The sequence below is a fragment of the Panthera onca genome, chromosome A3, assembly GCF_046562875.1.
Source record: "Panthera onca isolate mPanOnc1 chromosome A3, mPanOnc1 haplotype 2, whole genome shotgun sequence".
Classification (NCBI taxonomy): domain Eukaryota; kingdom Metazoa; phylum Chordata; class Mammalia; order Carnivora; family Felidae; genus Panthera; species Panthera onca.
This window is the reverse complement of record NC_138341.1, coordinates 81,916,808-81,933,945: the sequence shown is the minus strand read 5'-3', so window position 1 is coordinate 81,933,945 and position 17,138 is coordinate 81,916,808. Positions and strand designations below refer to the sequence as shown.

The window sequence follows — 17,138 nt, the reverse complement described above, 5'->3', positions numbered from 1 at the left end:
CTGAAAGGCCTGCCTCTGTTTGGGTCTGCAACCTGCTCCACAACAGCATGGTGGCGTCATCTATTTTCACTAGAAATATACTGCCACAGTTCAGATACCATCCTCAGCCTCTGACCCACTCTGTGACGGCTTCACCTGGAAACCTCAGCTCATGCCTTTATTCATTCACTCTCTGAGACCCTTAACTTTTATGCTAGGAAATGCACTACAAACTAAAATGGAATATGAGAATCATATTTTGACTTTTGCCATGTCACTAAATCACTTCACTGCACTGCCTTCCACCCAGAAAGAAAGCACTTGAGGGTCAGAGCACAGGAGACAGACCTCTGTGACCTAGTCCTGACCAGGCCAAAAATCCACCGCTGTTCCATCTATACAACCTAAGAGATCCAGCTACATAATTGCTAACAGCCTTCCCAGACACAAACATCCTGTGAATCTCAGCCTACAATCCCAACTGAAAGCTATGGCCCATTCACAAAATTGCTGATTTTGAACCTACAGATAAACAAGACAGATACAACACACAGATAAGACATAATCCTCGCCCAGATAAGCCACTCTTACAGCTGTGTTCCAATGAAATGTCTAAATCAGCTGCTAACTACCAACACTTCCGGTTTTTTGTTTTGTTTTGTTTTTTTCCTGCCTAGGTCCTTAGTGTTCAAAGTGTGAAATTGGTTTAGCACCACCTGGGGGCATATTAGAAATGTATAATCTCAAGCACCATCTCAGACCCTGCGAATCGGTGAGAAGCTTGGATTTTAACAAGCAACCCAGCTGACTCAAGTGAACATTAAAGTTTGAGAAGCACCAAACTAGGCACAGAAAATGAGGGGGGAAAAGGAAAACTTCATGGCTAGAAACTTCTGCCCTCCTTTGCTGCTCAACCCGACCCTAATTCCCCCTCCCTCCCTCTTCCCATTGTCATCCAGGGCCCCCAACTCTCCTACCTTCTCTCTGCCTAGAAACATCTTGCCCATCAACTCAACCTGTCAATACCCTGGGCAACAGTTTGGCAAATGGTTAAGTGCTAAACTTAAAAGTCAAGACTTGAAAAGCCTTAAAATCTGGTTTCTCCACTGCTTAGTTATGTGCCTATAGGCAAATTACTTAACCTATCTATGCATACATAAAATAAAGATAAAAATGAGGAAATGTATATATAAGATCTGAGTCAGTACTCGAATAACTTATTATTTTAACACACTGTCAAGGTGTCCCCTCTTATTCAATTATAGTATGGTGGTTCCAAACCTCCCACAAATCAGTCCAGCCTCCAATGTCAGCATTTTTTCTATTCTGTCTTCACCTCTCCATTTCCATTAATTTATACAATAACATTATCAAAGGCTAACTGAGTCCTCACTGAGCTTAGCACATTCTGATTCTTTTCTAAACCCATCAAAATCATTGTGGAAATACCCTCAACTCTTAAACAAAAAGCCTATGCATGGCCTATAGCATACCTTAGACAACCATACCCCATATGCCCAACCAACTGAAACTAAAAATGACCTCATAATGGAGCCTATGCCAACTTGTCCTCTAATGAGAGAAGACTACGAATTTTAGAAATAACTGATAATTCATGCCAAGAGTTTGTTCTTTTCCCAAATAAAGAAATTAAGAATTAACATACAAGAGCCTTAACCTCAGACACTTCAACCTCAATCCTACTGTTTCTTTCATCCTTCCTAAGAATTGGAACTCATTTTCAAATTCCATCTTCTGACACATAAACAGCAGATACAATCTGGTTAGTTTACCTGTAGACAGATCTCATTTCCTCTTCATAATCAACATTTTGGGGAAGGAAATAAACTTCACTTACTCTCCTAACCACCAATGAGAAAGCTCACAAACTGCAAGCTGGGTATGCATGACTTCCTTTGGCCCAAGCCCTATTCTTATTTCCTCTTGAGCTAAGAAAAGCAGGCCTAGCACTGCCATACAGGAGTGGAGGCAGTTGAGCACCTAAAACCAAAGCAAACTTATGACTTATTTATCATTTTGCTATTGTCATCCCAGCCAAGTAAATGGATGGAAAATCCTAACTCCTACACGTAAAATAGGACATGTGGTAACACTGCAGTTAAGAGTAATTAGTGCTCGCTTCGGCAGCACATATACTAAAAATTGGAACGATACAGAGAAGATTAGCATGGCCCCTGCACAAGGATGACACGCAAATTCGTGAAGCGTTCCATATTTTTGAGCACTGGGTGTTGTATGGAAACCAATTTGACAGTAAATTTCATATATTAAAAAATAAAAAATAAATAAATAAATAAATTAAAAATAAATAAATAAATAAATAAATTCACCAGTAAAAAAAAAAAAAAAAAAAAAGAGTAATTAGACTTTTTTGTAAAATAAAGATATTTCAGGGGTGTTCACACAACTCTTGATCTCAGGGTTGTAAAAGTCTGAGCCCCAGGCTGGGTGTAGAGATTAATTAAAAATAAAGTATTTAATAAATAAATAAATAAACTCTAAAAAGTCAGCATTGTATCTCCATCTAAAGCCCCAAAATGGAATCTTCCATAATATCCAAAACCTTTTTAATATTCCTTAATGAAGAATGCAAGGAATAGAAAGAACCATGATATGACAGAGAAAACAGTAATCAAAGAAAACAACAGGGTGCTGAAAAGGTTTGCCAGCCCCTATCTTCCAGTATGCAGCTCCTGGTGAGCTGACAGGTGACTGCAGCTGCCTGAGGGGCCTTTGGAGAGACCAGCAAAAGAATACCATGCAGAGCTTGGCCCCAGTCCAAATTGCTGACCCATAGAATCATAAGCAAATAAAATGATGGTTGTTTTATGCCATTAAGTTTTGGGGGTGGTTACCCAGCAAAGTCAACTGAAAAAGCCATTTATCACCACCTGATTGATACATTTTATCTTGTTACACTCCATGAAAACACAGACTGTGTTTTTTTGCCAATTTCTATCTCCATCATCTACAAGTCTATTAGTATTTCTGTATTTAATAAATATGCTATATGTGTATCTGAACAGAAGACCATATGTAGTTTTAGTTTTTAAAAATGAAAATCTTATTAGTTAATATAGATTACTACCTGATAGCACAGTTATTTGTTTTGTGTGTGTGTACTGTGAAAAAAAACCATTATGGTATTGTTATGAAATGAACTGTGTCATTCCCCATCCCCCCTCAAAATTTATATGTTGAAGCCTTAACCTCCCCATACCTCAGAATGTGACTGTATTTAGAGACCAGACTTTTCAAGAGGTGATGAGGTTAAAATGAGACCGTTAGATTTGACTGGTGGCCTTAATAAGAGGAGGAAATTTGGACACAAACACCAGGGATGCACGCCCCACAGAGGAAAGACCATGTAAGGACACAGCAAGATGGTAGCCATCTGCAAACCAAGGAGAGAGGCCTCAGGAGGAATCAAACTTGCAGACACCTTGATCATGGACTTCTAGCCACTATACAGTGAGGAAATAAATTTCTATCATCTAGACCACCCAGTCTTGCCATGGTATTTTGCCATGGAGCTCAAGCAAATACAGATGTGGAGTTCACATACGTTTGTTCTTATAGTTCTTCGGGTCTCATATTTTTATCATAATCTCCCATCACCCAGACCCCACCAAAAGTAGCAAATGAAAAATTATTGAGGAATTTGTAGGAGAAATGTTATGTGACAAGCAATATTTTGAATTTATTTTTAACGAAAAAGAAACAGGTTTTACCATTTCTGTGACTGATGAGCTCTGTGACCTCTATTACCTGTTTAACACTAATCTTAGGTCCATTCTTTTACCAAAGTTTGGTCTAGATAACCTCAAGATTCCCCCCAACCCTCACATTCAATGAGCACCCATGGAAGTAATTACCAGAATGTTCAAATGAATTCTGCAAATGATTTAAAAAGGAATTTTATCTCCTATTTTTATTCAGGGCTGGTTGATACCAGTTTGAACTTACAGAAGGATAGTTTTCCCATTTTGCTGGGGAAAGCAAAGACCAAGCTCTTCTGATTAGTCATATAAGATAGTCGTAGAACATAGTTCTTCTACTTTTTAGGGGAGAGGGGATTTTTTGCTGCCTTCTTTCAAGAACCTCTTTTGAAATGAAAGATGTTTAAGCATTAATATATTGCATTGAGATGGCATAATTTTCTCAGAGTTAAAGATTATTTCCCAACAAAGGTTTCTTCACAAGCAGAGGAAGTGTATTTTAGCAAAAATCTTCCTTCCCTGTAATTTACTCTGAACAGGTTGCCTGGATGAAATCTGTGTTCTGGGTAGTTCCTCTTTTGCCGATATTTATATACAAGCAGTTGGAAAAGTTAAAGGAAAACTGTGTTTTGAGAGTATAATAATTGTTAAATTACACCTGACAAGACTTGATAATTTAGCACTTATGTAGTACCACCAGATTTCCAAAGTGCCTTAAAGTCACCATTGTCTAGTGAAGCAACACTCTGGCTTGGATTTGAGACTTAACATGTATTATATGAAGGAGGTTCTTAAAGATATTAAACAACTTGCTCTTATCACAAGGTCAACTGAGTTTCAGGACTACAAATGAAACGAAAAGCTCCTTGGGCATTTGCTACTTTTGGTGGGGTCTGGGTGACGGGAGATTAGGAACTTTTTCATTTATCAGTGTCAAAATGGAATAGCAGGTTAGCAAAGCACATTTTTCCTCCTGGATGAAATATTTTAAGAATAAAGATTTTAATTTCACAGAAATTTCTGATTAATCAACCCTTAAAGTTCAAGGCAAACTATTTTTTAGTGGTTCAGGGCCAAAGTCTTTGACCTTCCTTAAGAAACAGATTTCCCTCTACTTTCCTGATAATGATAGGTATGCCACCTAGGTATGTAATTTGTACATACTCTGCAGTAAACTTTTTACAGTGAAATTTTTACAAGAAATGCCAAAATAATCTAGGTAGATCTATATCACATCTAGGTATCTTGGCTTGGTTCCCTGGATTTTGTACTCTTTTCTCTTTTATGCTGTACAGTATTTAATTTATAGGGTCGCTAAGATTCTAAAATCATCATTATCAGATTATTCTTTAATGCATTTGCAGGAGTAAGAGGATTCAGGAGAATCTCTAGATGGTCTCTCACAAATATGTGTTTTGGAGAGAGCCTGACAGCATGGACTCTGCTTAGGATTCTGTCTCCCTCTCTGCCCTCCCCAGCTCATGCCTGTGCACTCTCTTTCTCTCAAAATAAATAAAAACTTTTTAAAAATTTAAAAATTACTACAACATTACAGTAATCAATACAAGTGTGGTACTAGTATAGGATAAAAAAAAGTGATCAACAGCATAGAATGAAGAGTTCAGAAATTTAAAAAAGAGAAAAACAGAGTTCAGAAAACCTCCAATTCAAGGTCAAGGGTTTTCAACAAGTGTACCAAAACAAATGAACAGGAAAAGAACAGTCCTTTCAACAAACGGTGCTGGGATAACACATGCAGACGAATGAACTGGGACCTCTCCTTTTCATAATGTACAAAAATCAATCCAGGGGATACTTCGGTGGCTCAGTCGGTTAATTGTCTGACTCTCAATTTCAGCTCAGGTCATGATCTCACAGCTGTGAGATCAAGATCAACACTTGCCAGACTTGGCTCAGTGCACAGCCTGCTTGGGATATTCTCTCTCCCTCTCTCTCTCTCTCTCTCTCTCTCTCTCTCTCTCTGTCTCTCTCTCTCTCTGTCCCTCTCTCTCTCTCTCTCCCTCTCCCTCCCTCTCTCTCCCTCTCCCTCCCTCTCTCAAGATAAATAAATACACTTGAAAATAATCAATTCAAAATGGATGAAAGAACTAAAATATGAGAGCTAAAACTATAAAGCTTAAAAGAAAACATAGAACTAAATCTTCATAACCTTAGCTTAGGCAGTGGTTTCTTAGATATGACACCAAAAGCACAAGCAACAAAATAATAGACGAATTGGACTTAATCAAAATGAGTAGCTATTGTACTTCAAAGTACACTATCGAGAAAGGGAAAAGTCAACCCAAAGAATGGGAGAAAAATTTTGCAAGTCATATATCTGGCAAAGGACTTGTTGTATCTAGCATACATTAAAAAAAAAAAAGTTACAATTCAAAAATTAAAATAATAACAATTTTAAAATGTGCAAAGGATCTGAATAACCATTTCTCCAAAGAAGAAATTCAAATGGCAAGCAAGCAAATGAAAAGATCCTCACTACAATTAGTCATCAGAGAAATGCAAATTAAAACCAGCAAAATTATATAACACTAGGATGGCTACAATAAAAAAAAGACGGATAATTACAAGTATTGGAAAGGAAGTGAAGAAACTGAACCCTTCATATACTGCTGATGAAAATGTAAAATATTACAGTTGCTTTGGAAAACAGTCTAGCAGGTCCTCTAACAGGTTAGACATAGAGTTCATAGGACCAAGCAATTCCATTCCCAGATATATTCCCAGATACATACCCAAGAGAAAAACACAGTACAAAAAGTTATACACAAATGTTCAGAGCAGCAATATTCCTAAAAGCCCAAAAGTAACAACAACCCACATGCCCATCAACTGATTAACAAAATGTGGTATAATTTAGTACCAATGCATACAACATGAATAAACCTTGAAAACATGCTAAGCCAGTCACAAAACACATACTGTTTGATTCCATTTACATAATATATCCAGAATAACTAAACCTATAGAGACAGAAAGTATATTAGTGGTAGCCTATGGCTGAGGTGGGGGGAACCAGAAAAGTAGTCATAGAAGGACTGGGGTAATGGGGTTTCTTTTTAAAGTAATAAAGGTGTTCTAAAGTAATAAAGGTAGCCTAGGGCTGAGGTAGGGGGAACCAGAAAGATAGTCTTAGAAGGATTGGGGTAATGGGGTTTCTTTTGAAAGTAATGAAGGTGTTCTAAAATGTGGCTATGATTACACAACTCTGTGAATTTACTAAAAGCTACTGAATTGTACACTTTAAATGGGTAATACAGTATTTGAATTGTATCTCAATAAACCTGTTTTCTAATGGTATGTTTAAAATCCAAGACTGTTCCCCTCCTACTCCCCACTATTCCCATCAGAAAAGGGGAAAGGGTCATTTTCACAGTTTGCCATGTTGCTGATGTCTCATAATGAAGAATAATGTGTCTCATAATGAGACACAGACTGGACCTATCACCGGACTTTCATTTCTAGCCAAGATGGAGTTAACAGGGGATGAATTTACCTTTCTATTTAAAACAACCCAAACAAACTTGTACAAAATTAATGAAAATTTTAGTTTTTAAGAAACTAGACATGAGGCAATGAAAGACAGTGATCCCTGAGAGATGGGAAACAAATTTGGTGAGCCATACAACTGCCTGCACTTACTCCCTTTACAAACTTTTTGGGCATGGCACACAAAGAGGAAACTCAAGCAGAGCCTAGCAGACTCCCTTAGTTGAGGAGAAGGAGCTTAGAGTCCAGGCAGACTAAGGGATGTTAGAGTTCCAGGTGAAGAGTACTGGAGATGAGAGCTGCACAAATGAAAGAGAAGAACTCCCAAGCTCTGTAGAGAGATCCCTACATACTCAGCCAAGTAATGATCAACTCATGCTAATCTTAAGAAAACTACCCAAGGCTGGGAGAAAAAAAAAACTATTCAAAAGGATTAGAAAGAACAGTGAAAGTGCTCACACAGGGATGGGAAAAGTATCTGTTCCGCCAAACAAATGGAAAAACTCATAAATCATTGGGAACTAAGCAGAGTATCAGAAAGGTCTTGCCTGAGCAGTGGGGGTTAATTAGCATTAGATCGACCACTGCTCCAGAACTCCTTAACAAAAACCATAAAAACAAGACACAAAAGGTCCAAATTATTTCCAAGTAATTTAAATGCACCCCTAGGACAAACCTCAAGGATATTTTATAAGAACAAAAAAATACCAGCACCCAACAAGGTAGAATTCATAATGTCTGGCATCCACTCAAAGATTACCAGACAGCAGCACATAACCAAAGTGAGAAAAATCTATTTAAACTAACCCAAGACTGACACAGATATTAGAATTACAGACAAGGACATTAAAATAGGTATTATAACTATATTCCATGTTTTCAAAAAGTCAAGTAGAGACCTAGAAAATATTTTTACAAGACCCAAATCTTCTAAAGATGAAAAAAATACGATGTCTGAGATAAAAAATAGACTGGATGGAATTAACAGCAGAATCAACAGTGAAGAAAAGTTAATGGCACAGCAAAAGAAACCAGCCAAAATGAAGCCCACTGAAGAAACCACTGAAGAAATACTAGCCAAAGATTTTTCAAATTTGATGAAACCTCCAAACTCACTGATCCAAGAAGCTCACAAACAGCAACCACAAGAAACATGAAGAAAAGTCCATCAAGACACATCATAATCAAACTGCTCAAAACCAAGGGTAAAGAAAATCTTAAAAGGCAGGAAAGGAATGACATGTATAAATACAAAGGAACATAATAAGGACAGCTTTCTCAATAAAAATAATGCAAGTAAGATGACAGTGGAGGAACATCTCTAAAATACTGAAAAGAAAAAAACAGCAATCTAGAATTCTATACAGAGCAAAAATATCTTGCAAAAATGAAGGCTCAAAAAGTTTTCAGACATACAAACCTGAAAGAATTAACAGATCTGTAGAACAACAACAAAAAAAAGGTAAAGTCCTTGAGGCAGAAGGAAAATGGTACCAGAGAGAATATGGATCTCCACAAGGAATGAAGAGTACCAGAAATGCTAACCACATGGGTACATGTATAAGGTATTTTTTTCTTACTATTTATATCTTTTTAAAAGATAGTTGACTGTTTAAAAATAACAAATATGTTTTAAGATTTATAACATATGTAAATTTAAGATTTATAACATATGTAAAAGTAAAATGTATAATAACAATACCGTGAGGCCAGGGAGGAGAAATGAAAGTGATACTACTGTAATGTTTGGGTTTTTTTATTACACATGAAGTTTATATCATTTGAAGGTAAAGTATGATAGGTTAAAAGTGTGTACTATAAACCCTAAAGCAACCTATAAAACAATACAAGTAGAAGTTATAGGTAATAAACCAGAAAATGGAATCATAAAAACACTCAATTAATACAAAAGAAAGCAGCAAAAAGGGGAAAAAGACAATCTACCAATAAGACCAAGTCCTCGGTACTAAGACAGAAAAAAATGAAACAGAATAAAGGTCAAGAAAAATAAATAAATTACATGTACAATTTAGCATTTTAAATTATTTTTTTTCACGTAAGTACAAAAGGAAATAAATATTTTCAGCTAATTGAATAGCAAACTAGTAAAATGTCTAATTAAATCTTGGGGTTGATGAATGACAGAGGCCTTGCTTAAATAAAATAAAAAGAATTTTATACCTTGATGGTTAGCATAAGTAATTAAAAAGGCCTTTTTTCCAGTATAATTATAGAAAGGTTAGAAATATTTCACTTGATGTTAAATTGTTTTCAAACAAGCCCACAAAACCATTTTACTCGGTAGGCTCAGGAAAAGAAAATACCTTTTGTCTATATTATCAAAAAGTAAATACATAAGACCTGAAAAGAAATGCAAAACTTCATCTTTTAAATCATTTCCTTGTATAACCTTAACTCTAGAAACTTACTAAAAACTACTTGAATAGCACAAAGCTGCACACGACTGTTCCTATTTTACAGAGGTTACTCCAGCCCTAAGATTAAGGGGACCAGCAGGTGAATAAAGTAGTCTCTCCTATGTGTGTAGTGTAGGGCACAATGTAGCCCACTTTGGGCCATCCATTCCCCAAATATTCTAGATATTATTCCACATGCTGCTCATAGGACACTCTGAGAGGTCTGATGGGAGCTCCTTCCCTACCCTACCTTATGGGGATGCTGAGAGTGCTAAATGGATAAGCTAACTCCAAAATGTTACAAGAGATGCAAAACAATAATGAACACCAAAGCAGCAACAGATGTAGGATGCAAGGCCTCCCAAGAGACAGATGGCTCAAGGCAAACTAAAAGGGAGAGCAACTACCATAATCAATGGAACACACCCCTTCCTATCTTTATTCGAAGTTCTATTAACCAGGATAATGAGTCATCAGCTCCATGGCAAAACAAGCCCACTGTTCTTTGCTCCTCACCCATCTCTGCCTCACCCAGAGAATCTGAATTTAAATCATAAAGTTTCATTGTATATAAAAGTTTCACTGTATTTACTTTATCAGATCCAGCTTAGCTATACACTGCCCTGAGCCCTGCTCTTCCCCATCTGTTATATCATCCTCTTAAAATTGCTTGCTATGTGCTCCACAAGAACACAAGCTGATTGACTTCTCTCCTTGTTCACGGTCACCATGACATGTGAGACTCCCATGGTGCCTGGCACATACCATATACGTGTTAAATACCTGAGTAATAAATGATTGAAAGAAATCACGCCTAACAGAGCAGGCTAAAAATTATCTATAGGCAATGAAACACAAAACAGATACTGAGCCCTCCAAACACTGAAGAGTAAAAAAAGTTGAACATCCACAAGTTTTGTCTGGGAATTAAGGGAAGAAGCAACAAGAATGGATAAAAGACCATATGTACATAGAACATAAATGCTCTAATATGTGAGTTCAAAGAGGAAAGGCCCTGGAATTAAGGCATGTCCTAGCAGGTGAATGAATACATCCAATGAATTGTGCGTCACTTGAATGCACATCCTATCCTCAACCTCAGGCAACACTGAGTGCCTAACCTAGGATCCCTAATAAATTGTATGTCCCTTGGATGTACAGCCCTGACTCAGGTAATATTCAGTCTTTGACCTGAGAGCTCAAACTAGAATAATCCTAAAACTACACAATTACATACAGAGGGTCTCAGAAAAACTAATGGAGAAAGGATCTGACAGTCAACAGTATTCTGTTACTATCATTAGCAGATAAGAATGAAAGTTCTAAGCACAAGAATTTCCAAAAAGTATACATAATTAAATTTAATTAGATCTGATTTTAATGCAGTAAGTTCCTTTACTTTTTTTTTTTTTTAATGTTTATTTATTTTTGAGACAGAGAGAGACAGAGCGTGAACGGGGGAGGAGCAGAGAGAGAGGGAGACACAGAATCTGAAACAGGCTCCAGGCTCTGAGCTGTCAGCACAGAGCCCGATGTGGGGCTCGAACTCACGGACCGTGAGATCATGACCTGAGCCGAAGTCGGACACTTAACCGACTGAGCCACCCAGGCGCCCCGCAGTAAGTTCCTTTAAAAAACATATCATAGAACTACTTAGAAGAATAAAAGGTGAGAAAAATACTCTAAAAGGTATACTTGAAGCAAATCAAATGAATAATCATATTCCCCAATATGACATAACAAATCATTTATATTTAACTTGCTATACATCCTTTGGCCAAAGATTATAGATTGTTTTGCTTTTTTTAAATCCTGGTGAGTCAATAGCTTCTGCCAAGGATGAAAGAACACTCCTGTATTTAGCATCACATGGCAAATGGGCTGGCTACTGCACATTGGAATCCCCCCAAAAAACAGTGAGAAAGAAAAACTGGTTTAGCCTGGTTCTTATTACCAATGACATCACTGATAGTGAACAGTTTGTCTTTACAGAGATAAGAAACTGTACTCATGTTTAAAGAAATGACTTAAACCCAAGGATGACAAATAATGAGAGTGGGGAAGGTACAGGCTTCAGGGAAGCAGACAGGCACGCAGGGTGATCAGAACTGGGAGGTGTTTGGTTATACTGCTGACAAATAGGAAGACCCAGGCAGATAAATCCCCACTCCATTCTACATAAGGTTCCAAGATACAGTCCAATTGCACAGCTCTTCTGAACAAGCCCAGGGTGTCAGGCCAAAACACCTGCTGAATGCATTACTCACAACAGCCAGAAACTAAAAACCACAGCAAGTTCCATCAACTAGTGAATAGACAAAACACAGCATTATCCATACACTGGAAAACTATTCAGCAATAAAAAGGAACAAACTACCATACTTAGCAGTGTGGATGAACCTCAAAAACATTATGCAAAGTATAAGAAAACAGATGCAAGAGGCTTGCCTGGGTGGTTCTGTCAGTTAAGCCTCTGACTTTGGCTCAGGTCATGATCTCCTGGTTCGTGAGTTTGAGCCCCACATTGGGCTCTGTGCTGACAGCTCAGAGCCTGGAACCTGCTTCGGATTCTGTGTCTCCCCCTCTCTTTGCTCCTCCCCACTCACATTCCATCTCTCTGTCTCTGTCTCTCTCTCTCAAAAATAATAAACATTAAAAATTAAAAAAGAAAGAAAATAGATGCAAGAGACTACATACTGTATGATTTCATGTAGTGTAAGAAATGCTCAAAAAAGGCAAATATATAGAGGCATAAAATAGACTAGTAGTTGTCCGGGCTGAAATAGAGATTAACTGTAAATACTTATAAGGGATCCTGCTAGGGTATGAAAATATCCTAATACTGACCTGTGATGGTGGTTGCACCACTCAGCAAATTTATTAAAAATCAGTGAAATGTAGGGATGCCTGGGTGGGTCAGTCAGTTAAGCATCTGACTTCAGCTCAGGTCATGATCTCATGGATTGGGAGTTCGACCCCCGCAGTGGGCTCTCTGCTATTAGCTCAGAGCCCACTTTGGATCCTCTGTCTCTCTCTCTCTCTGACCCTTCTCAGCTCACACACGTGTGTGCACTCTCTCTCTCTCTCTCTCTCTCTCAAAAATAAAAATTTTAAAAAATAAAAATAAAAATCATTGAAATGTAAACTTACAATGGGTACATTTCACAACATAAAATACACCTCAAGAAAGGGGTCAGGAAAACCCAAACAAACACGTTTAGCAAACTTCTCTTCTTCAAGAAAAAAAATATCTCTTCTTCAAAGCTTACTCAGAGCAGCAGCAAAACTTGTGATACATAACATCACCCTGCTCTGCACCTTGCCTTGCTTTCTTCATCTCTCTGGGCTTGCATCTCCCAAATTAAGTATCAGCCCAGAGGTCATGCACTCAGGCAATGTTTTCAATATTGTTGCTGTTGTGTTTTTGTTATTGCTCTGGACGAAAAGAAGCAAACGCCTGAGTAAAATCATAAGTTTAAAATCAAAGATAAGTTTAAAATCAGATACAACTTCTAGTTAACTTCCAGTCTGGTGGACTGATCACATGAGTCATGCATGTTAATTCCATGAAAATGATCTTAAGGTAAACAGAAGAATTAAGAGATAAAGGGGAAGGGATGACAGCAGAAATCATTTCTATCAGGTTTTGACAGCAAAAAAAGAGGGGGCAGCAGTTCATTTACTAAAGAGGAAAACATTACAACTTAAGTACCTGCTGAGAAGGACACCAAGTGAGGTAATAAGCCCCACAGAACCCTAAGAAGATCATTATCTGGAAGCAACTGACACGACAAAATATATGGCTAAAAGCAAGAGCGCTAGTATTTAGTCACTGAATGCCCCAGAACCTCTTCCTCTGTCTCACAGTCTGGTGGCTATTTCACATCACACCATACCCATAAGAAACCAAAGATTAAACTCTGAAGAAACTGAAGGAGAAATGCTCCAGATGAGAGGACATGAGACAAAGTACTGCAACACAGGGTTGAAAAGTTAAGATAGTAGACTGCAGAGCTCCAGCCTTATTCCTCCACCCTGAACGCCAGAACTCCAATAAATAGACAGATAGCCCATAGGCAAGAAAGGCCTCTGAGTGTTCTTAGAGAAAAAGTGACTCCAAGGAAAAGATCTACAGGTATTGAGAAGTGGGGTTCCCCATCCATGAGAACATACTGATCCTGCTTACATTGAAATATCACCAAACAGCCTCCTGCCCATACACACTGAGCCTCCAATTTCACTTCTAGTGCCTTACTCTTAAATATGAGCAGAGTTACGAAATACCTGGGCATTTAAGAAAAATCTTTAGCATTAAACAGAGACCAAAATAAACAAATGGAAAAAATAAAATCTGGAAAAAAAAAAAAAAAACAGGAAAATAAATGCAGAAGGACAAGAAAACAACAAAATCAACCTAGCAAAAAAATCCTATACTCCGTATCCTCAGATAGAGGAGATATATCCACAAGAGAATAGATGCAGTCAAAAACAAAAAATATGAAAGAGAGCTGCTCATATAAATTAAAAATACAATAAAGCTAAAAATTCAATAGATATACTGAAATGTAAAGTCAAACACAGAATAACAGAGCAAAAAGACAAAAAAAAAAAAAAAAGTAAAAGATAAAATAAATTGAAGAGATGACTAATAGAACTTCCAGAAAGAGGGGCACCTGGATGGCTTGATTTTAGCTCAGGTCATGATTTCACGGTTTTTGGTTTAGAGCCCTGCATCAGGCTCCACACTGACAGAGCCTGCTTGGGTGTCTCCCTCTCTCTCCCTCTCTTCCTCACAAGTGTGCACACATTTTCTCTCTCTCATTGTCTCAAAATAAATAAGCTTTAAAAAATAAAGAAAGCACCTGGGCTGTGCCTGGCACTGCTCTGGTACTTAAACACAGGAAAAAAAAAAAAAAAAAAAAAAGAACTTCCAGAAAGAGAAAGCAGAGACGTTCCTTGGAGGTGAGAACAAAAGTATTTCCCAGGAAAAAAATGGACATCTCCAGATAAAAAGAAAAAGAATTAACTAAGTATGCAGATCAGTGAATGACAATGAAAGACACTCATAAAACCTAAGAACTCCAGGAATAAATAGAGTATCCCCAAAGCTTCTCAGAAGAAATTTAAAACAGGTCACACTCAAACAAAAAAAGAAATGTCTTCAAGATTCCAAGGGAAAACTGGGTATTCAACCCAGAATATTTTCTACCAGATAACATAAAAATCCAATGTAAAAGGAGTGCCTTGGTGGCTGAGTTGGTTGAGTGTCAGACTTTGGCTCAGGTCATGATTTCACAGTTTGTGAGTTCTAGCCCCATGTTGGGCTTTGCACTGTTAGGGTGGAGCCTACTTCAGATTCTCTTGTCTGCCTCTGTGCCCCTTCCCGGCTACCGTGCACATGCTTCAGTGCGCGCCTGCGCTCTCTCTCTCTCTGTGTCTCTCTCTAAAATAAACATTAAAAAAAAATTTTTTTAATCCAATGTTAAAGAAAAATAAATACATTTTCAGCCATCCAAGCAAGAACTTAAAACTTTTATATGCCATGCACATTTTCTTATAAAGCTACTGGAGGATGTGCTTCAGGAAAATTAGATAGCAAACCCAAGACGAAGACTATTGTATCCAGGAAACAGAAATGATACAAGAGAACAGTTATGTACCAGGTCTAAGGGGCAACCATGCCTGGCCAGCTGTGAGGTACCTCCCTGGGAGGGGGAATCAACAGGTTATCTGGAACAATAAATTATCTGAGGTATTCAAGCATTTGGAAAAATTGTTGATAAAGGCGTAACTCTGCTGCGCATCTGATCTTTTAGGGCATTTGCAGGGGAAAGTAACCACAGGTACATAGAAAACTAAGCAAAAGAAAACGTATGCCAATGCAAGGGGGAAGGGATGTTAAAAAAGGATATGTAATCCTATTAGACGGTGGCTCAGAGATAAATGGTATTTACATAGTCATAATAACATAAACAATTATCACTTTAACCCAAAATTATGATATACGCACTCATTTAAGGGAGGGGATGAGTTTTAAGAGCTAATCTTCAACTACTATTGAAGTTCAAAACTGTAGTTCAACAACTGTAACTACTATTACAAGAAGTCAAGAAATGCATAAAACTGATAAATCAAGAAATAGCCACATAAGCATATCATTTAGAAATACAGCAGTAAACTTCAGCAGTAGCAACTAACGGCTGAAAATGGATGCATGCCTCTTGGGAACAGGAATACTCCATGATCTGATATGAGAACTTTAGATCACTTGGTTGCAACCATGTGCATTCATAACTTTTGATAGGTTTTGTAAGGCCCTACTTATCATAAAATGAAAATAAAGTTTTTAAGTCATAAAGTACAAGTGTGGTTTTTTTCAATTATTTTAACGTAACAGGATAATTTGTCAGCATTGGGCCCTATTTGAGATAGTTAGAATGATGCCCCAGGGCTCAAAGGCAAATTATGCACAAAGCTGTGGGCAGCATGTGCCCTGGGTTCCCTACTTCTCAAGGGTGGGAGAACACCTGCTAGGCCTGGACAATGGCCCCAATTCTCCAGCTTGCTGATGCAACAAATCAACCCAAGAGCTCATGAAGAGCCCCCCCCCCCCCCCCTCCCGTCTCCGTCTTGGTGCAGAATCAATCCTGCCAGTTCAGTGCTCCTCAAAGTGTGGTCTACTGACTAGGGTACAAAGCTTGATAATTTCAGAAACAGAATAACTGTAAAAACTCTTATTGCAATTTGACATTGTATCTTTTGATTCTAATAATAACACTTAGGCTGGTATTTTGTATATCTACTTTTTCATTTCACTTTTTCTAGTCATTTGTTTGTACTGTATCTTACAGTACAAAGAAGCCTTTCTGAGGCTGAAAAAGCGCACTCCAAGTTTGAGCCAGTTCCATGCACCAGTGCATGTGCTGTGTCTGAATACAAGTATGCTGGCCGGAGGACCTAGGGAGACAGACACATTACAGGATTTACAGTGGATGTTACATACTTAGCATTTTGTGTCCATTCCCCTGTCCTTCCTGAATTTCTTGAGGATAAACAAACTGCCTGTTTCCTTCACCACTATATGTATACCCAACACGCACAACAGTGCCCAGGGCCCAGCTGGGATAAGAGCACAGCAAGAAATGGGAGTGGCATGAAACCAGCCCTGTATGGTTCAACATTTTGTATCTCATCTCCTCAACTTAGTTCTTAAGTTCCTCATAATGCTACACAGATATCAGGATTTCTAATATCCCAATTTTAAACACTTGGAAAGTCCTAAAACTTACTCTCGCTTGTGAAATTCTTATAGAAAAAACTGCCTCCCATCACATTACTTCTCTTCTGAATAATAACAGCGAACTTTTATTACTCAACCAGCCTAACAGAATATTGTATTTTGTCCATTGAACAGTCATGTAACACTATTAAACCTGAGAACATATGGCTGCCACACTGGTCACTGGGAATACATCACCTGGCTTTCTCCATTCTC

At 37.9% G+C, this 17,138-nt stretch overlaps 1 protein-coding gene and 1 non-coding gene across 51 annotated transcripts in view; one reads left to right on the top strand and one right to left on the bottom strand.

Moving 5' to 3' along the window:
* Window positions 1-17,138, bottom strand: part of MAP4K4 (mitogen-activated protein kinase kinase kinase kinase 4) — a 198,051-nt gene that overhangs the window by 174,562 nt on the left and 6,351 nt on the right. The gene's annotated exons all lie outside the window — the stretch shown is intronic.
* On the top strand, window positions 2,112-2,219 carry LOC132672957 (U6 spliceosomal RNA). Its single transcript, XR_009607803.2, has one exon. It is a non-coding gene; the product is annotated as a U6 spliceosomal RNA (small nuclear RNA).